The sequence below is a fragment of the Haemaphysalis longicornis genome, unplaced genomic scaffold (assembly GCF_048455015.1).
Source record: "Haemaphysalis longicornis isolate Haplotype H1 unplaced genomic scaffold, Haemaphysalis longicornis Haplotype H1 scaffold_8, whole genome shotgun sequence".
In the NCBI taxonomy this organism is placed as follows: domain Eukaryota; kingdom Metazoa; phylum Arthropoda; class Arachnida; order Ixodida; family Ixodidae; genus Haemaphysalis; species Haemaphysalis longicornis.
In genome coordinates this window covers 79,302,422-79,325,009 of record NW_027526445.1, presented here as the reverse complement: position 1 = coordinate 79,325,009, position 22,588 = coordinate 79,302,422, and the positions used below count along the sequence as shown (strand labels likewise).

At 42.6% G+C, this 22,588-nt stretch overlaps 1 long non-coding RNA gene across 1 annotated transcript; it reads right to left on the bottom strand.

Moving 5' to 3' along the window:
- Window positions 1–16: 16 nt before the first annotated feature.
- Window positions 17–19,178, bottom strand: LOC144149434 (uncharacterized). The gene is made up of 3 exons (XR_013318305.1): window positions 19,028–19,178; window positions 8,286–8,465; window positions 17–128 (listed from the first exon to the last, which is right to left on the bottom strand). It is a non-coding gene; the product is annotated as an uncharacterized LOC144149434 (long non-coding RNA).
- Between the last annotated feature and the right edge of the window lie 3,410 nt (window positions 19,179–22,588).

Genomic DNA, 22,588 nt, shown 5'->3' with positions numbered 1-22,588 from the left:
AAAATTTGTTTTTCAGGCAAAAGTTTCTGCAGCTTCACAATCAGAAACACTGTTTAAAGAGCAGATTTATTGAACCGTTCCATACACTTCCCTGAGGTTTTTACACCGTCCTCTAGTCCTTGGATCACCTGGAGAACAAAAAAGTGTTCACAACCTTGGATTAACTATTGGAAAAGTAAAACAAAACACTTAAGCACGTCTTCTGTGGGAGTACTTAATTTTAAATCCCACACTTTCTCTGTAGCCAGTAATGTCGAATCAAAGTTTGTACTTGTATTTAAATATTGCACTGCTCCATGAACGAACACGGCGTGAACAAACTTTGTCCCCTTTATTCTATCTAACTCAACACAACACAGTATATCAATGAGACACAAATGACTTGAAAGGAAAGCTATCCGCTATATGATTGTTTCAACCTGTTCCCCAAAACCTAAAGAAACAGTTTTTTTCTGCTAACTGTAGTAAGGATATCATTAGGCTTCTGTGTTTATTCAGAGTAGGAGTTGGTCCAACTTTGTCCCAAAGCGGAAGCCGTGGTTGGCATAGGTAAGGCACGAGATTTGTTGATTAAAGATTTATGATCCCCCATCAGCCAAAGTATACACGTTTGACGCCCTCATATTGCAGGCGGGGCCTATGATGTGGTCTTTGCTGGTATAACCAGGTGGTTGGTATTCCTGGCGACTCAATCAAATATTCCTTTCCCATGTCCTTTCCTTCTCATAGATACAAGCAAATACACCAACCAAGTGCATTTATTGAAACCGGTCTCAACGATTGGGAGCCTACTCGGAACCTATATCAGAGGTGCCGGTGTATGACAAGAAACAACAGTTATATCAGTTGTCTTCGTTTTCATTTCGTTCGCTGCTTGTCCTTGCGTGTCGAGGGCCGAGGGCGTAGATGGCGGGGAGGGCTAAGAGGGATCTTTGCAGGCCTTCCCAGTTCACTTGTATGTTCCAGGACTCAAGGGGTATCACTTGTGAATAACTCGCTTCTGTGCCAATCACCTACGCGCAGTCCAACTTAATCCTTTGGCCAGCTTTCTCGCAGTGCAGAAAAACGGAAAGATGTGCTAGTTGGTATGTGTTCATATTCATGTGTTCATGTGTTCATTGGTTTAGGTAAGGTTGTGGCGCTGTTTCAGGTTTTTGCGTACTATAAGTATGGCGTGTGTTGTATCTATAACTTTTTCTGCCGCATGTGCCTCGACCGCAATTAAGTCTTGTCAAGGTGTGTATAATGGGGGAGGGAACCCGACCACGTGTATGTTTTTCAATAAACGATAGTTTCGAGTAAGCGTCGTGCTGTCTACGTCTTCCTTCGTCCCCGTTTTTTGAGTGCTTTTGCTTTCCACCAAGATTTCTCGCAGTGTTCGGCAAATGCACTGCGCTGAGTGTCCGACGGGTGTCGGACGTTTACAAGTTGGACAACCAGCGCAGTGCCTTGGCTGAACACTGCGAAAAAGCTGACCTCAGGATTAACTTTTACTGCGCACAAGTTACTGGCAACAAAATCAATAACTCAGAAAGTGTACTCTATGAGTAATGGTGCATACAAGAAACTCGGGGACGCCTGAAAAGACCCCTCATAGCGCTCTCCTCCCCATGTACGCCTCGCCCACCGACGAGCAAGGGCAAGGTACGAGTAAGCAGCAAAAGAAGGCAACTTATATAACTGCTGCTTCTTGTCATACTAAGTAACCCCTAATGAAGGAGCCCAGTAGGCTCAGTAGGCCACTTTCAATAAACGGCCTTGGTTGGTGCATTTGATCTTCCTCAAGTTTAACCCAGACAGACACAGTTCTGTCGAAGATAATGACATTCGTACCTTCCTTGTACAGTCCTTACTTCATCTACCGTTTGCTGTTCAGAGGTACGGTTTAATAACAGCCTTGTGTCACGAAAATGATTATATACATCCAAATCGAGCTACGCAACCTTGTGGGGATACCGTTAGTTTTTCGGAGATTCGTTCTCATTGTTATAGGTGACTGTAATAAAGTCCAACCACCGTATGTTGCGGGATAATCTCGCAAAACTCGCTTTCTGATCGAGTGCCCAACGACAGCAAAAAAAAGGGGGTACAGTAATTACGTATATAAATCTGAACACTTCACAAATGTATAGGCTTAAAATATTTACTGCCATGCTTAGGCAAGGACACGCACCACAATGAGACGTTTGTCAACAATAAAGCAGGTCACGGTTTAGAGAAATGTGGTATCAACCGGATAAGAAAAGAACTAATCTGAGATAGCGTGAGCTTCTATGGAGATAAATGATGTGATACAGTGCGAGAGTCTGGGTAAACGGAAAATCATCGCACAGACCAATGAAAAGATCACACCCTAGCGAACCATACAGACTATTAAAGGAGTTCTCTTGTAAAAACTAATCAACTTGGTCTTGCACAATCTATTAAGAGGCCTCAAGTTAGAACAACAGCCAGAAATCAACAAAAACAGAGAGAAAAAACGCAGAAAAGCAAACAGAAAAAGTGTTTCTCCCTTTTCGTGCATCCTTTGGCGAAAATGTTCCCGGAGACGACCTGAAAGTTTAGCCACGGAAGCTATCTGTTTTCAAATTGCGCCATTGTTACGAATAGCGGAGATCGCGCCAAAATGAAGTTTCGCTATTCACAAATTGCAGCGGGCCCCTTTCGCGTTATTTGTGACTACTCAACTCCACAATCTTCGACGTCAAATGAGCTGCGATGTATTGTGCAACCTTACATTTAAATGGAGTACAAAAATATCTCTCCAGAGCGGTATAAAAAATTACTCCACTTTAGGCACTACCTAAACTTTTAGCGCACGGGAGATTTGCTCTTGCATAACTACATCGGTCTAGGCTCTACAGAGCCCACAAATAGGCATTGATGAGTGCTATTGCTGGCCCTTGTTGCTATTATGGCAGGAACGCCACGTGCTTTGCGGAAAGCGCAAAAAATTGCTCTCGCAACCACGAGGCGCTAGAAGACACGTACGGGCGTTGCATGCCAGATTACCAGATGGAGACGTCACCTGTGGACAACGGGAACCACTCGGATATACTTATTATTGAATACCGACACCAAAAACGCCGACCTTATTTGGTTGCTTCAGTCAAAAGTAGAGTGCCACATCGCCGTCGAAAGTAACGCATAGAGCAACTTTCCTACCTCTGCTCAGGAAGTGGATTGAAAAACTTGTCAGTTATATCGTACCAAAAACATGCACCACTCACAAGCTAGTCTGCCAAGAAAAATAAAGTATAACAACAGTAACAATTACGTTTTTAATTGTTGTTCTGGGGGTACCTGAGAACAAACTATATTAAAAGAACGGCCAAGCGTTTTCTTGACAAACACGGACATTTAACCAGTACTCGCCGAACACGTGTAAGAATAAATGAAACAAATTTTCTAGGGTGGAAATTGTGCTTGCAAGTCACGAGGAAGATTGCCCGTACTGATGTTTGTAGTGATTAGGAGTTGAGGTCCTAGCTGGCATTTGTTTAATAAATGACCTGCCGACTGTCAATATCCTAATTCTGAATTTGTACGAAACATAATATTCACAAAACGTAAACCTGTATGTCCCTGATACATATCTCCTGACTATAAACTGAAAATACCGAATGGCCATCAATTGCAGTAGATCGTTAAGATATTTCTTTACACTGGTGGCGTCAACTCTCACCCACGGTGTTAGTATGTTAAGCCACCTAAGCTCAAACAAGTGTTTGCAAAAATGCCATATCCAAAGCCTGAACAGTTAACAAGACCCAAAAGGCTGTAACGTATCAAACAACACAAACTTCCTGTTCTAAGTGCCATTACTGTCCCACTGTAAACGCATAGCGTAAGATATTTTCTCGTTTTCAATTTGCTATATTCAAACCTCGTACCTAAGCAATACTATCGCTTTGCTGTTATTTCAGCCAAGCCTTGATAAAGGGAAAAAATCTGGTAAGCGTCGCAAATTATGGTGTTTGGAATCCTTTGACTGCCTTTTTGTCCCGCCGTTGCCATGGTCTTCTCGCGCTGTTGTTCCGGTAGACCTTGGATTAGCGCTGAGTCTAGAGAGTATTTACGGTGTACTGAGTGTATAAGTGCAATGAGCATTTAAAGGCTAATTTAGTAATTTTTTCACGAACATGTGTATCAGGTTTCGCATAGAGACCGAAGGGTTGAGCACTAAAAAAACCTCGACCCTCGCGACTAGAGTTGGGAAGATAACTGGTGTAGTGAGCAGATGGTAAATAAAATGAAGAGACAAACATTGAGTTTGCACATGGAGGGCACTAGTTTGAGTAAAAAGAAGTGCATTCGTGAATTCGTGCACAGATTGCGCAATTGTGTGTCAAATTGGACATTATGCTTCATTAATTTATTAATACCACGTTTTCCAGTGTTTTCTATTGTTTCTTTAGGTTACGCTGACCGGACATTTTCCTGCGAGCTTTCTTAAGCAGAGAAGGCAGCTTTAGAATCCCTTGTTTGCGATTCCATTCGTGAATCTTCTTCAATTACGCTGGGGACATTACTTGTGCGGGCTTAGTACGTCTCAATAACCCTGCCTTTTTGGGCATAAAGACAGAACGAAGTAACTAAGATCAGATTTGTTATTTATCTTTGCGTCTATCACCTTTGCACTATTAACATGACTTGGCACGTATTCGCCCAGTCATCGCCAAGAACCGGAGGAAATTAGCAGGAACATAATGTGACACCCCTTCATTAACACCTGCGTTGCAGTTTTGTTTGGGTTCTTAAAAGCCAATAATTGAGACCTCCCGCGAATGGACGAAATTGTTGGCGACTAGTCTCTCTCCATGTATTTCTGCCCGATTTAAACAGGAACCCGTAGTTAGGACCATGGACGTGTATTTTACGGCAGAAATGGGTAAATGCAGGCATTTTGTCTCCTTATAGTAAACACGGATCCACACATCAAGAAAATGGATCAACTGAATGGTGGCCACCAGAGCTGTTGGGCGAAGCTATTGACGGTTGTATTGTTGGGCGAAACATATAAACTCGAAGCATGCATTTATGTCTGAACACTGTTCCTTCCAGCACCATTGAGTTAGCTCGAAAATATTGGTGTTTAGCTAACACTGTTGGGTATTCATGGCAGGGTGAAACCCAATAAGAATCCACGGAGCGGCATACGGGTGAACAGGCTAGTCCTAAAGGTCAAGAAAAAATACCACGGCGATATTAGTTCCTGACAATATTGGCTGCGGATAAATAACAAGTCTCTACGCTTCTCAGGTCAGTTCAGCGACGGCAATGTCTTGTGTTAGGCGCAAACGAAACAATATTTCCCTGACCTAAGAAAGGAAATATGCCAATTCAAAAGGGAGATGCCTTCAGCATATGTCAAATTCCGTAAAATCTCTGGTATGGAACACTACAATGCTATAGATATCCTTCCACTCGCGGCGCTCTTTGAAGCTCTTAGATGTCTTCGTACAAAAACCCAGGTGAAGGAGCATTACCCTTCGACAATTATTTCTTGTGGTTTATGTTCATTCCCTTGATTCGTTATAAGGACTATTCATATTAATGAAGATTTTTCGGGGACTGAACGAGATATGGCTGCACGACCACGCAAATTTTTATAATTCGGTTTTGTTCGTTTTGTTCCTAATAAATTTGTGTAATTTGTGCTTGAAGACAGCTACCAAACCTCTTGATTCCTTTATCAACCGACATGTCAGGCTATTTCATGTGGGCATTTCATAGCCTCTCTGTGCCACTATAAAGTCGGAAATTCAGAGTACCAATTTCCGCATGCTTTCATCAAAAAAGCTTAGTCCCGCATTTTTTACAACAGCCTGATTGTGATGGTGCAAAATTAATTAATTTGTAATGCTCACGCATTCATATTATCTTTGTTTCCAATTGTATAATTGTCTCTTCTGACTGCTCTCCATAAAGCCGGTTCATTAGCAATTGGTGTTTAGTCTGTGGCAATTGCCGAACTTACCTTACAAGGTGAATAATAAGTACACATACCCTCTTTATACTTTTATTTACTAATCTGTCCCGAGTTTACACTTCTCGCTATTCTGTTCGGGGTCTTTTCAACTCATATAGAATACTTCCATCATAAAGAAAATGGTTGTGTAATGACCAGATTCTTGTTAAGCCTGTATACGGCACAGCTAATGCCAAGTCGTAGGGCAGTGCACGTCGTCAATACACCTACTCGCCCTTTCATTTGTTAGAAATATTTTGTGTTAACAAGTTTTTAACGGACCATACAACGTCATTTTTTTTAAATATCTATCCTGAGTAAAGCAGGTTTTGTCAGGGTGTAAAGATTGAGGGTCAGTAGTGCTACCCTTTCTTAGAGAGGCCAAGCATCTGCAGTCATTACGCGAGCCACAGAGCGGGTAATCGAGTCTGGATATGCCCAGCCATGAATTGCGGTAATATCCTTTTTATGGTATTTTCAACACACTATTTGTTGTGGAACGACTTAACTGAGAATGCTGTATTCGGCCATGCTGTATTTCATTTTATCCAACCGCCAAGGCAAAGTGTAAGCAAATGCTTGAACAAAAAAATACACGAACAAAAGGCTGCAATAATACCAAAGCCTGTATCAAGCGTCTCAAACACAACAATACTAGAAACGTAATTGTAATTATATCTTAGCCAAAGTGTTATTCGGCAACTGAAATAAGCAAGCGTTTTTTTAAATAAAGAGATGTAAAATTTGGGTGATCGGGAGAATAAACGTGAAGCGCCTAATAAAGTAGACACATATTGCTAGACACGGAACTGGGTGCCTGTTTCATGTGTTCCAAGAAAACTACAAACAAAAGGTATCAAAACATAATGGTGAGATTGCCAAAGCAGCAAAACTTAACATAATTGAGAAAATGTTTTTTGCGTTCATTTCTTCTAAGGGAGAAGAAGAAACTAGCGTGAGAGGAGGTATAGGGAAAACAGGAAAACAAGTAAGCTGGAGAGGCAACAAAGATATCGTCGCTTCTAGGTACTCTTTGGAGCCACGGAAGCAAGATACACATTCAGTATTCTTGTCTGTGCCCTTTAGTTTCTCTTTTGTTCAATGCTAGATTTTACACACTAAATAAATCCATGAAGCCCACGCATTCCACAAGCGAAATAACTCACCTTCCGCCAGATAAATCAATTGGTATCTTTATCAATGAAAACTAACTTTGTATATATGCAAAATGGTATAGGTGTGAGGGCTTTTACACATATTTTCACGGTGTTACGTTTTCAAAATCTCTAATTCCGCCACAACTAACGAAACACGTTCATGATAGCGCCACTGTTGTCAGGCTTACCCTGCAGCGTGCCAGCACAGTTTTTTTCACTAAAATTGTCACTACGAACTCGGCATGAGCACTTTTTCACTTTAAATTATTAATTTTGCTTCCTCAACGTTATGTTTATTCAAGACAAACACACGTCTTCGTTAGCGCTATGTATTGTTACACTTTCTATTCCTTGCCCGAGAATTCTTTGGGAACTTAAATCACGTACGTAGCAACCCGCACAGCATTTTAATTTCACACACATTGCTTTTGTTGGTCCTATCTACTGCTGTCACCCTGAAGCAGTGAAAAAGCTCACGGTTATACTCAGTTTCCAGCATTTTGTTAAAACTCAGCACAGGCGTTGTCAACGATATTGAACTAAAAACAGAATAGGAAATATGCCGGAAAATTTGATATACTTCGTTCTCTGCGTGATCTTAGCTGTTGGCTTGCCCTGTGAGTAATGCAAAACGTGTTGAATTTCACACGCGCAAACAAGAGATGCACGTCAGCCCCAAAGACGGTGTGAAGCACAGTATGTAAAGTTCTGATTGGCCCTAAGAAAGTTCGCCATGATTATTAGTAGGAGACGAATTCGCAACTACAAGTTAAATGAAAAGAAATTAGTGTGGTCCACCCTATAAAAATTACCTCATAAGCAATTTTGTTACCCCAATTTTTCTCTTAAACCACAATGACATGGGGTGGTGCTGCTGTCCTGACCTATTGCAGAAGGGAAGCCCCACCGCACATCGCAAAGGAACATATCATAGTGCCTAAACAAACTTTCAGGAACATTTATCTACCCACAGGCAGTTCTTGAGGCGATATATCTTGTGTGTGCAGCCATGGTGGCTGTTTAAAAGCGTGGATTATGTTTTGTAGCATACACAAAAGTTGCTTCGCCATTCTTCTTTTACGTTCTCTATGAACCGTAAATCGCAGCATGGTCATGCTCTCTTACGAAACGAAGCATTTTGAACATGGAATACATACCACGACAGGTAAGCAAGCAAAGCCAACATGTCCTAAATCGGTTACTGTTGCCGCCGTATCCACGGTAGTAAAATTGCTCGCAAAGATCCTGTAAATAGTCGTAGGCGTAACGAGGAATTTTCCGTTGGCCATATCCAGCACTTTTTCCCAAGTAACAAAACTTCGGCTTCTTGGAGCGTTCTGGAGAAATGAAATGTGTAAAATGCGCCTCTTAGTAAACACACCATCTACGCAACATAAAAGCACGCAACCTGTAACATCTTAATACAAAATAACAATCCTTAAGAAGTGTTTTTCATTCGTTGGTGCAAACGTTTTGTTTTTTTAAATGCGGAGCATTTCTTAGGCTTGCTATATCACTCGTCGATGTTGTCGGTGCCGTCCACACGCTCCCTGCGCATGCGCGTCGCGTCGAGGCGCAGGTGCGCGTCTCTCCCCCGTACCCTCCTCGCTCTCAACAACAGGTGCGGCGGTGCGGGAGGAGCGCGTGTACCCCGTGCGCTCCGTCGCTCGCAACAACAGCTGTGGCGGTGCGGGGGGAGCGCGTCTGTGCGCGCATGCCTCGTCGCTACGCGGGCGCTGCGTCGCGCTCAACAGTAACGGCGGCAGGGCGTGTACACGTGATAACGGCGTGGTGGGTGCGTGGAAAGTTCGCGCGCTTGTGTACGGAAGTGTGCGCATGCGCGTCCCTCCCCCGTAATCCTCTCCCTTGAACGCGCGTGGTGTGTATATAGGCGGCGGAGGTTCGCGTTCATCTTTCCGTAGGGGAACCGCCCAAGAAGAAGAAGAACGAGAAGACAAAGCTGCGAAGAGGAGGGCGTGCACATTGCTCTCAGCCGGTGCACCAATGTCAACAACCTTTACCTCACCAAAGCTGACGGAGACTACCGATTCTACCACGGAGACTACCGATTCTACCACAGAGACAACATCGACATGAACATGATGGACAAGTTTCGGCGCCTCGAGAACCACCGCCTACTCACCGTAACACAACAGCACTTGCGTGCCTTTGCCACCGGTGTGGACCCGGACGCGGAATTCCCTCTGGCGCTAGTAAAAACCAGATCACTCAACATAACGGCACACAATGGAACCACACAGAACCGCCACGATGCTTCGCATCCTCATCAGGGTTGCCCACGGGAAGATGGTGTAATTTTTGTTGAAAATGGGTCTGTTGCGCGCAGATGGCGAGGTACCGGAGTTTAAAAAAAAATACAGAAATATACAATGAACGACACGAAATTCAGTTATTACAGGAAATACAGGAAGAAAGAAAGAAAAGACAGAGAGAGATATGTAGAAAGGAGACTTCTCTATTTTTCTTTCTTTTCTTTTTTTAACCTGCATTTGGCGTCCGTGATTTGATATGGCCTCCGCCCTCTTCCCATATTGACACCACATATAAGACGGCTTCTATTTCCCTACGATAAACATGTATTCGCAGCAATGTATTTCTGCTAGAGATGAAGCCGATATTACGGGATTGTCGTAAGCTGTATCTGGATCAGGTGGCTTTCCGTCATCGAGGGTTGCCCCGTGAAGCACGTTCAGCCTCGAAGGGAGTATCATTCAAAGAGTAAATCGAAGTCTTCTTTTGTTGAAAATATGCTGAAAATATTTATATGACAGATAGCCGCCAAAATGGATCCAACATTACTCAGAGTTTTAGTTATTTCCCAAATTACAGTTCACTAAAAAGTCGCAAATATTGTAGAATTGTCACGTGCTGATTACATGGATTTCTACGGGCGGTAAAAAGACAGCCCCTTGCTTTTCCACTTGAGTAAAGCTCGTTCTTCAAATTTCATTGCAGGCAGTGATCGAGAAAAAATTCTCATTCGCGAAATAAAACAAACGTGTGTTTCTTGGACCACGATGGGGTCAAAGCATAATGCCATTTACATTAAAGATCGGCACAGGAGCTATCCGCATGAACCTTATTACAAAATGGAAATGCGGGGCTTCTTTCGCACCGGTAACAATTTGTTCATTGTAAACCTTAAAAAAGCTGTAAAAAAGAATTTTTTTAGCTGGTACCACTCGGAGAGTTTACCGAAGAACCAGATTTCTAAAAGCGTAGGAAAACGTTTTACATAAAACGATTTTACATAACCTTTTTACTCTCTCCACGTAAATTGCTGGGCTTGGCATAGTAACATTGCGCAATATCGTTTTTGGGATTTCCTGCTCCTCCTAATAATTAATAAAGACGCAAATTGCTTATGTTCGGTGCCTGAAGATTTATACTTCGCTATGTTTGGGATCCGAGCGTATGCAACTAGGGTCATAAACAAATTTTCGGCAAGTTTTGACTCGGTAAGGAACAGCAGCTGTGTTATGGCGATTGTCACCAGGGCAAAGTTATTTTTCTTATAATTCACGGGAACATTTTTAGTGGCATGTATTCCATCAATCGGCAGTGATTTCCGGGCAGTACAGTTGCTTTATCCATGCGGGAAACCTACTCGTTTCGGACGTAATTTTTCCTGAAATGAAAAAGAGGCTTTTGTAATTTTGCTCCCACTAGCTATGGATGTCATTATAGCAAGCACTGCAATCACGCGAATATATGTTTCTCTGCAAGGTGTCCACTTTGAGAAGGGCAGTTTCTCGTCTGATCGATTCGCAGGGCTTGTCGGGAAGCCTCCTCGAATATGCCGTTTAAAGGAAACTTAAGTTAGTACGTCAAAATTGATGTATAAAATGAAATGAATTGGTCAGCAGGCGCTAACGCCAAAAAAAATACAGAATTATGTAGAGGAAATTTCCATAACTGTGAACATGTCGTTTGTGTTGAATTTGAATTTGTCCCACGATTTTTCAAACTTTTACATAAATGGAGTGTGGTAGCTTCGTCTGTAAGACGGTTATAGTTACTGAATATAAATTTTATTCATGCATCATATCTACATAAATAATATTCAGTTTGCTGAAAGGAATTATTCTGGACGGGATGGCATTTCCCGTATCAGTGCTTAGATGTTAACGGCTTCACAGTTTTTTTTGACAATCCAACAGTATAAAATTTTATTAGCCTGAAATGACGCAGTTGGTTTTTTTCTGATGGCCTTTTCCAAATATACAAATTTTCATATCTTGATTATAGGCATGTATTTTATAAACAGCCTTGCAGTTATACGAACTTATCGAAAGCAAAAGGTCCCTTTTATATACTCTAGATATTTTCTGTTGTGAAAGCTGGTCGTTTCGTTTTGGCGATCGGTTTAACCGTATGTGGAAGGTGCTCCTAAAAGGTAGCGTGTTACTTCAAGGGCTGTGTCCGTAACGCTGTAGTTTCATGCAAGTTTAGATAGGTTAAAACAGGTTAAAACGATTCTTTTGATAGACAGAACAATTGATTTACACGCCACACGTATTTCCAACAGTGATGTCGAAACAGAACGCTCTTAGGAAGCAATTCAGGTTTTTGCAAGAAAAGTGCAAAACAGTAGCTCTACCTAATTTCAGAACCCTTAGGGAGCTATGATGAGACTGCAGGACTGTCTATAATTTAGCGGCATTGAAATGTAAACAAACATGTCCCAAAACTACTGCTGTTGTATCTTTAATTTTTCTTTCGTTTCGTTTTAAAAGTACATTGATATGAATTAGTGAAAGCTATGTTTGTATTGTGCATTTTAGACAACAAATCAAATAAACCATACGGTGACCGTGTGTGTCCAATTTCTGGATAGCAGAAAAAACTATAATACGCTGTAATTGATTGCTAGAGCTATTCTTCGGTTATATATATATATATATATATTTATATAGTATAAGTAAAGAGTCGGATACACAGCAAGAACAATAACAAACAATGTTTACTTACGTAGCGGCAACGGGACTTGCCTTCATCAGAGTAAAGTTCCATGATTTTGCTGTCGCAAACATTTTGAACACATTTCTTATATAGGTTTGCATAAAACTGTGAGAAAGAGCGGAAAATGTTTCGGAAATGGGGAGTGTGCATACAGTCAGGCTACGCCTATGTTACAACATCAACAAACAAACAAGAAAAATAAAAAAATAAAAACGGGGGGGAGCGAGAGAGCGAAAAAGGGGTCGTGTTAACAATGCAGCGTTCAAGGTTGCACCATGACGGGTCAACGTATGCCGCGCGGGCTGCAAGTTCAGACAATGGGGGAAACTGGACAACTGCGGTTTGAAAAGAAAGGGAAGAGTATACACTGAGGTATTCAGTGACTGCTGAGACTGGTTCGGGGGGAAGCGAAGATGGGTGTGCCCCCCGCTGGTCAAGAGAACAGATAGGGGGCACAAAAGAGCATTTCACAGAAGCTAGCAATTTAACATGAAATAGGTAGGGTCACAAAAGGTTAAACATGAATAGATCACAAAGAGTTAAACATTCTTAAGTGATGGTGGGAACGAGGCCTCCCTCCCCAGGACAAATGGCATTGTTGAGCATTGTTTGTGATCTCTTTGTGATCTATTCATGTTTAACCTTTTGTGACCCTACCTATTTCCTGTTAAATTGCTAGCTTCTGTGAAATGCTCTTTTGTGCCCCCTATCTGTTCTCTTGACCAGCGGGGGGCACACCCATCTTCGCTTCCCCCCGAACCAGTCTCAGCAGTCACTGAATACCTCAGTGTATACTCTTCCCTTTCTTTTCAAACCGCAGTTGTCCAGTTTCCCCCATTGTCTGAACTTGCAGCCCGCGCGGCATACGTTGACCCGTCATGGTGCAACCTTGAACGCTGCATTGTTAACACGACCCCTTTTTCGCTCTCTCGCTCCCCCCCGTTTTTATTTTTTCATTTTTCTTGTTTGTTTGTTGATGTTGTAACATAGGCGTAGCCTGACTGTATGCACACTCCCCATTTCCGAAACATTTTCCGCTCTTTCTCACAGTTTTATGCAAACCTATATAAGAAATGTGTTCAAAATGTTTGCGACAGCAAAATCATGTAACTTTACTCTGATGAAGGCAAGTCCCGTTGCCGCTACGTAAGTAAACATTGTTTGTTATTGTTCTTGCTGTGTATCCGACTCTTTACTTATACTATTTCTGCGCGCTTTGTGGGTTTATCTTTTTCTAGATTTATATATATATATATATATATATATATATATATATATATATATAGTACCGTCTTCAACTATGATTTTGCGATCTAATTGTAATCAAAGTATTTTCGTGCGTAGTTTCAATGGTGTGACGGGTATTTTTTATGAAGAACGTTGTTACAATCGTAGCTGACACATTTGCCGGAATGGAGTATATGTGCTTTCTGTAGCGGTGTCTACCTTAATTGCATTTCTTTTTACATCGTTCACTGTCATGTTTGCCTTAGACGCTACCTTGGCCATCGTATTCGTAAAAGTGGACCAATTAGCAGGCAGCAATCTTGTATCTCGTTTTTTGTATGGAGAATAAGATTTGTCTCACAATGCTGCTGGTGATGAGCGGTTATTGTCCCATCAAGTGTTCAAAGGCGAGCACATGTGTACAGGGTGCTTGAATGTTCATTAGCTAATTAACCATGACTGAGTGCGATTCGGTTTGAACGCACGATCGAGGGTGTCTGCATGAAAAGGTGAGTTGAAACCGACCGGAAAGAGGGCTCAGTAGTCACAGCACCTGCGAGTCATAAGTGACCAGGGTGTCGAACCGGAACCGGAACCGAAGCGGAAACCTGAACTGAACCCGAATTTTCACCCGGAACCGGAACGAATTGAAGGAACCGTTCCAAACCGGTTCCGGAGCTTCAAAACTGCAATTTCTAGTTTTCGATTATGGTGCCCCACCTTGTGTTCGAAGATATTTTTACCACTCGCCCGAGAATACCACAAAATATTTTGCATAGTCTGCAGTACCACAATAGCCCACCAGGTTTTCTGCTTAATATAACCATCATTAAACGTAAAGTTGACGGTATATTCTATCAGTTTGCTTTAGATACTGCTTATCTCCCTCAATATGCTTTTTCATTCAGACAATGTTAAGCTATAACGTATATTCCGAAGCAGCACATCATGGATTGTGCCTCATGATTTCTATCCGCATGGTGTTTATTATTGTGTAAACTTGTTAATGTCTTGTTGATTTGAGTGCATCCCTGCCCGCTTTTGAAGGCATCCAAAGACATTATCAACAATGAATCCACATCTTCCACTCATTTTAGTTTCAATAGGCCGTTATAAAAAAACACCGATGAGACACAAACACTCCCAGTTCTCAAAGTCATCGGTACGTTTTCTTGTAGAGTGCCGTTGTGTACTTTCTGCTGTCAGGGAGCATGACAAATGAAATAAAATTGGGGGCTTTTTAATTTCCGCTTTCAAAGTAGATGTGACCGAATTTCTGTATTATCCTGAATCTTCTCTACTTTAAAGTTAAGGGTAGCATGAAAAAAAAATTCGAATAATGCGGATTAGCAGGTAGACTGGAGTGGATTTGCGAGATGAGTGGATGAGCTAATGTGATTTAGTAGAATTAGAGGGTTAATAATTTAGATTAGAGGAATTAGCGGGTCGGTTAAGGTGGACTAGAGGCTCGTACCAACCATGGTACCTTTGGGGTCCTTGAAAAAATTGCGGTGGTCTCCTCGACCAATCAGGAAATTTAGTTTCGTAGAAAATAGCGGGAAAGTTATTTGACGACCACCTGAATACTATAAAATGCCTTTCTTTATGCACGTTTTGCGCTGTTACGTTGTTTCTGGTGTAAGAGTGACATCTAGAACTGAAGTTAGTAAATAATTACCTTACGCATATTTTATACTCATCTATGGGTTTTCAAAAACAAATATAGGGGGTGTTACGACGATAATTAAAGCATTTAAAAACATTGTCATGAGCGAACCGCTGCTCGGTTGGCACTCAAACTTTACGCAAAGGTCGCATTTTGTGGTATATTTTGTTTGACACCGGGAACAACGACGACACTTGCCTGCTTATTGTGAAAATAAGTAAAAACAATTTTCGCCTACGGGAAAATCGCGGCCCAGGAAGATGGCAGTCTCAGGGTACCAAGGTGTGTGGAGTGCCTGAGACCCTGAGACACCTAGTGTGTGGCTGCAACAAATCTACCCCAGACCTTACACCCTTAAAACCTCCACCTTTCTACGGACCTTTGGGAGAGACCCTTGGCCAGCTCAACTCAAGCCTTGAAGATCAGCTGCGCCTGATCGAAAGGGCTGTCGACTCGGCCCGAACTCAAGGCGTCCTTGAGTACGCCTCTCTGAAACTTTTCCTCCATTTAATTAAAGTTCATTCTCTCTCTCTCTCTCTCTCTCTCTCTCTACAAGCGGCCATTACCACTGCCTGCGACCTCACTAAGTTACTATCTTTCCTAGAACCCAATCTCTGCCACCTGTGGCTGAAGTGCCATTAGCAAGTTGTAATCGCTGCTCAGTGAGCCCTTAGCCTTCCTTCTAACCAGCACGTTAGCAGATGGATGGTGTGGAGAATGACATCCGTTTAAACGCCACCTGCAACGGTTTACAGTGGAGGCTGACGCCGACGCGGGACAGTTTTCGACTTCTAGCATTGCTAATCATCTCGTGTTAAAGCTAAAGCGCCATTGAAACCTCGGGTAAGTAAAAAGCGTAACAGACCAACCAATTAATTTTAAATGGGAAAATTTTCCCTCGCCGTGCGAAAATACGTGCGCGTGCGCGCGTGCATGCGTCGACATCTGATGTTAACAAAATACACAGCGGGCGTACAGCCTCTCTGACACCCAGATAAGTTTCTCGCCCCAAAAAGGGGCTTCCCGCTCGCCAGTAAACTACGTGTCTGCCTGCCTGCCGGCCGGCCAGAAGATTCTGGCGAGGTTGCGGGATTTGGAGACGAGGGGCGACCTGGCGGGGGGTGGGGAGGGAGGGGTGGAAGGGCGCGAAGCCGCTCCACGGAGACACTCTAGGATACCAAAAAACGATGGTGGACGGACAGGTCGTCTGCTTAGTGGACGGACGGGGCAATGAACATCATGCAGGGTGGCTGTCCGGAAGGTTCTGGCGAGGGTGCCCCACCAAGGAAGATGAGAGGAGGAGGCGTCGGAGGCACCGGGGCGCTTCCAACTGATCAGGAGGCTACACGCTTGCCTTCAAGAAGACTATGGCAAAGATACATCATTTGCAGACGAGGCCCGGCCCGTCACTCGTCGGCGAGGGGAGTGGATCACAAGGCAGTACAGCGACGGCTACGTAGAGCCACGTTTTATAGCGCAGCTTTTAAACGCCCGCTCCTTTGGTTTCGCCTACTCCCTTAGCGTTGCCCTCGTTGTAACCGAGAGAACCAAAAGGCCACCGAAGATAGCGTAAGCAGGAAAGTGGAGGATGAAAGTACGGTGAAAGTGTGAGGGGAAGGGACAAGCTCGCCGGCGGCGACGCGCAACGAGATAACGACAGAGTATAGCGTGCTCAGTCCTGCGTTCGCTGATGACGCGATAGGCTTCCTGAGACGCAACAGCTATGCGCCGTCTCCGAGGAAGCTGCAGTTCGCGCCGCACTCAAATTTCGCATTAGGGAGTATCGTAATTCTCAGCCATTTTTTTTGTGTTTCCTAAAGAAAACTTCGGGATATAAAACTGTGGGTTTCTGTGCCAAGAGAAAAGTTAAAATAGGTTCTACAAATGAATGAAACCGTAAAAATACAAATAGACATGCGGCCATAAAGACTACTGATTTCACCTACACACGTATATGCAGCCTTAAGTGCCCCAGTGAACCTTTTATTTTGTTTCAGTTAGTGTTTTAATCGATGACCTACCATAGAAAACATTTTGTAGTTGATTGTACAGTTAACAGGACTCTTGAACACTTTTCTTAAACGTTTTCAGTCTTTACGTCGCTTCTGGAAGCGGTGAGAAATCTATCGCCATTGCCACCATGGGCGGCCCTCCGTGATTTGCACGTCGCAGCGGTTATGCCTTCGTTTCTGCTTTGATTTTGCGACCTTCTTTTTAAATTGGCTATCAAGTGCGTTCTTTGCTGTAATTTAGAGAAAGCCGGCAAATAGCCGCTCCGCCCCTGTAATCACGTAATTCCCGCGGCCGAAGAATGCCAAGACCGGGAAGAAGAGATAAATATTTTGAGGACGTTTTTAAGTTCTCTGATGGCATAGAGCAGTAATTTTTGGCTGAGGTACTTCGCGACCCCGTAATATCAGTAGATGATGTTTTGGTTGTCTACGGTCTGCAAGCATTCAAGATTTAGAAAAAAGTTGACAAAAGTGATTAGGGTCTCTTTATGTTGGCCAAAGCAAAACATTTCCACAAACAAACCAAACCTATATTATGGCTTCGTTTTTATACCGACGTCAAAGAGAAACGAAAACCGAGCATTCAAAAAATAGCAAAAAAACCCATGCCTTTCTTTCCCGAACCCGTTTAAACCCGTTTGAACCGGTTCGAGCCGTTTCGAACCGGAACGGAATGGTGCTCCGGAACAGAACCTGAACCGAACCCGAAAAAATACCGGTTCGACACCCTGTAAGTGACCATATACCACAGCGTTACCTCCTACTTATGACAGAATGGCGGTGTCGACAGCACGCGTTTGGCGTACTGTTGCATGGGAGACGACAATCGACTCACCTGAGCTTCGATGAAAGATGAGGTGAGAAATCAAGGATACATATTTATAAACGCGGCATTAGGATTACCTGATAAAAAAATGTTAACCGGAAAAATAACTCAGCTCAGAAGTCGAACTGCGTAATTAGATACATCCCTCGAACTGGCTATTAAATACTTTGTCAGTTTCCATTGATTCGAGATGTAACAAATGAGAGGCAATAACGCAGCGCGCAAAGCAAAAAAAACAAAATAAAGTGGTACAAAACAAGCACTTTGCCGTCTCGTTCGTTGGTGCGCTGTGTAATTTCCTTAGTTGTGCAAGAATAACCTACCAATCCGCCACTTTTAGTCTTGCTACCTACCAGAGGCCTACCCTTAACGCGGATATTCGCGCTAATTTGGGGAAGTTAGCATTCCTCCTAGATCTTACCCATTTCATAAATAACGCCAATGCAGGAAGCTTCCCACTAGCACTAACCAACTGCTCGAATGATGACTTCCACAGGCGAAGTTCTAGCGTTCTTCGTTACATTTGAACATTTCCACAAATGGTTACAGCGTGAGTAAGGGAGTACGATGTCTGCGGTGTCGCCAGTACGTTCACCTCGAATACATAGACTCCCCATGCAGAGCCAAGTGTTTAACATTATTTTTATTTTGAAACCACAACTGTGAAGGAGGAAGCAGTGTTTTGAATTTTTGTTTGCATTGGGTTTTTATGGTCTGTTAACACTGCGGAACACTTTTGTTTTCATTCGCTGATAATTAGCTCATCGTATCTGTTGCGGAAAGGTTCGTTAGAACTTAAACGGTTCGCGAAGTGGTTCGGTAGGGGATTTAGCCGAACAGTGAACAAAGTCAAACTGACTTATTAAAAAACTGAAGCATCAGTGAAGCGGTATTTTCTTGGTGTTATAAATTGTAGATGTAGAACTTTTTTAGTTCTCCTCAAAGTCGCTCAACGTTTTGTTTAATAGTTCCGTCCCTACCAACAGTTATTGCCGATAATTACATCAAGACAACGCAAAATGAGACCTCTCATTAGCGGGCGTCACAAAAACACGCAAAAAAGAAGGAAAGTAAATATTTCAGCAATGCGGTGCAGGACAAGAACATACAAGAGACACTTATTTAAATTTAAACAAAACCCTTTACACAATAACGTTACTTGAATAGAGAATAAATGCTGCTCACCTTCACGGCATACAACGAAAACCGCATGAACCATCACTAGCACTGCGATAGTAATTTGCATTGCTCGTGAATATTTTAAACATTTGTTATTTAACCCCCTCAGCTTCGATACCGTTGCTGTTGTTTACCGAACGTTTTTAGAACTTGCAATGCCCTCTTGTGACACAACGCAGCTGGTATCTTCGGATGAATAGGCATTGTGCGTTGGACTTTTTTGAACAACTGTCAGTGACGATTGCCTTAAAACTTGTATTTTAGCTTGACAGTGTTTTTGTTTTATTTAAAGCGTGTGTTAGTTTAGGTATTCGTTTTATTTACATGGCAGTGTTTTTTATTTGTATTTTAGTTTATCATGCCTCATTGATGATAAGGAGACAAAAAAAAAAAATCAAACACATTCTTACCGGATGCAGCGCAACTGGGCAGTGGACGGGAACTCATGATCAAACACGATTTTGTTGCGACCGAGGCGGGTTTTCCAGTGTTTATTTCCCGGTGAGACGTTTCAGTAGCGCCACCTGGCTTCTTACTGCAGCTTGCGGACTGTTGCCGCTGTCGTCTGCTTCCCCCGGATTGTGACCCGCAGCCGTGCATCTGTTACAAATCACTCGTTTTGATTCCCCAGTAACTTAAAATGCTTATGTCCAGTACTTCGGTTATTTTACCAGCATCGAACACCTTTATGTACTTTCAAGCCGTATCCCGCGGAAGTTGGCAACCCACAAAGACTGAGAAACCAACGATCTTCACACTATCAGTAAGAGGATCATGATCAACTGTTCCTTTCTAAATTGTTTGAGTGATCCCTGGCTCAGAGCTCCTCGGTAAGTATTCAAAATTAGTGTGCTTTCTTAAACTACTTTTGAAATGCTTTTATGAAGACGCAACAGGGCTAGAAACCATAATGCTCCACTATTATTATCATCAAAAATAGTTTTCCCCACTGATCGTTCTCAATACGTGCACCTAAACCTGCACGCACAGCGAAAAATTGAACGGTTGGCTTCTATTTCTTACTTTCTTCTTCACTTCAATCAGATTAATGTTTATATCTGTGATCAACGCGATAATTTTTCTTTCACAAACATCTTAGTAGGGAGTTCAGATATATTTGTGAGGATCACAAAGTTTGTGCGGTTATTTTATTCAGGCTGCACAGAAGAAATTCCCTTCTTCAGAAACAGGCGGGTAAAGCTGGCCTTATGAGCTCTATAAAAACGGGTGCCACAATGGTGCCACGCTGTTGATGCCCGACCAGTAGTTTTAGATACGGTGAACATTTCGCAATTTAGGCACAAATTCAAGACTTTAAACAAAACTTACGCAGCTTTTTGCTGATTACTAAATATATTTACTACATCTTTTATGCTTTTTATTAGTTTTTTCAGCGCATTCATGTTTGATGAAAAAAACGAAATATAAAATAAAACGTAATGTGGGTTGAGGCCCCCCAACAGTTCTGGTATTTTGTGAGGAGCGTCACTCATGTGGGAGTAATTTACAAAACTTACTTTAGCACACCGTAGCGCCGTCTGCTGTGTCACTTCGACACTTGCGGAAACAAATTTATCCATTCCCGTGCTGCAGCCCGCACAGTGTAATCGATGATACGAATAAAGTCGCCGCAGCCTATCTTCCAGGATTCCATTCACTACGTTCCCAAGAGGGCCTCTGCCGATTTTAACTCACCGTAAGAAAGTCATGTCATGTCACATGAGACGTTGCTGGGCATATCGGCATCCGTTTAGTGTATGTAATTCGTAAATATGAAACAAAACAAAGAAAAAACGTGCGGAGTATTTTACGATGTCTAGCGTATGACTAGGTTATTTTTTACGTGTGCGTTTACACTCTCAGTGAAAGCTGTTTTGTGTGGCTTAGAGATGAACAAACGCCAAGTTTTAATGAGAATGATAATTTTATTTGCCCCAGGGTTTTCTAGAGGAGGATAAGGCGAAGCAGACGGTTATGGGATTTCGATTGACGCATGCTCCTGCGATCACTGAAACGTGACATCCGAAATTTTTTGAGGATAAGATATAGTGCACCGATACGCACTCCTCTTAATGATTGGCATGGCACATTTACGATGCTGGATGGATCAGCGAAGTTACTTTTCTTTATGTCTATTTGCACTTCTACTCCTATATGGCTGAAGTATACATCTGCACAGGGGAGGAGCCGAAGAAGTAAACTTTATTCATGCAAGCCTTAGGCGCTAATGACTCGGCACTATCATCATGGGGTGGGTGAGCTGGGTGGTAGGGTTAAAAGTATTCTGTCCTTACATGCGCGCCTTCGCGAATGAAGGGAAACGGCAGCTTCGCTAATACAAAACAGAGTGGAAATGACAAGTACACCACCAGAACACCGCGGTTATAAAAAAAGGAGCGGCAATAATACAAGCAGGAACAACGACAAAATTGGCAAACGAAGGATGCTGCACGCTCGTAATGCCCTTAAAGAATATCTGGACGTTATTCCCTATTTCCACTTAAATCTGCTTATTCAATACAAGAATAGATTTCACTGCTTCGGCTACAGCCTGTCACAAACTGAAATATGACTCATTTTCTGTGTAGGTGATATACATAGTGTACGCAAGTTTTATTTGCCTGAAGTGAAGCTGCCCCTTGCTGGCAAGCTTTTGTGCGAAATTGTCTCGTAGAACCGCTGCAGGGTGGCGACTTGGTGTACTTGCATCTTGGGGAACAGCGCGAACTAACAGGGACACAATAAGAAAGAAGTGGACAGGACTAGCGCTGTCTTATTGTGTCCCTGCTAGTTCGCGCTGTTCCCCAAAAAGTCGTAGAACTGCATTCGTTTTGTTCATTTGCTGCTCCTTACTGCTGCCCTATTTGCGCCGGTTTATTTCGTTCTTCTGCTTTTCTTAATCTTTCTTAATCTTCTTATTGGTTTTCTTTTAAAATGTTTTTTGGCTTCCAGTCCTGTCTCTTCATTGCATCTAAACCTGCCTTAGCTTTGCTGCAGCAAGTCAGTTCCCAAGATATTTCCCTTTTTCCTAATTGTAAGATAGGGGGACATGGATTAAAGGGAGGAGATAGCTGCAATGACCCTAATAAACACATGCACTACTTTTTTGGTGTTTGGAACTACTGAAAGCAATAGTTACAACCAAGCCAGAATGGCACTGCGAGTTTTGCATGATACCCTACTAAGGTTGGATTTGCTTTTGTTCAGATGTTATTAGGTTGCCATGGAATACATAACTTCGAGTTGGAGAAGGCCGCAACCATGACAATATGGCTTTTGTCACTTCCCCAAAGCCTGAAACCAATACCCAATTTTCTAAGCTTACCTAGAAAGAGGAAAAATCTCTTGAGTGAGTTTCTTGATAGAAATAACCTAATTATATTTGGCATATGTATTTAATGGCTATTACGTACAGGCTGACATAAAAGTCACACTAAGGGTCACTACCTAAAAGCATTTGAATGTGGTGCAAAAAGATAATACACATGCTGCAGTGGCTTTGCATACAGGCAGTTACACTATCTCAAAAGTATGTTTGTTCAGCATAAAGTGCAATAACATTTATGA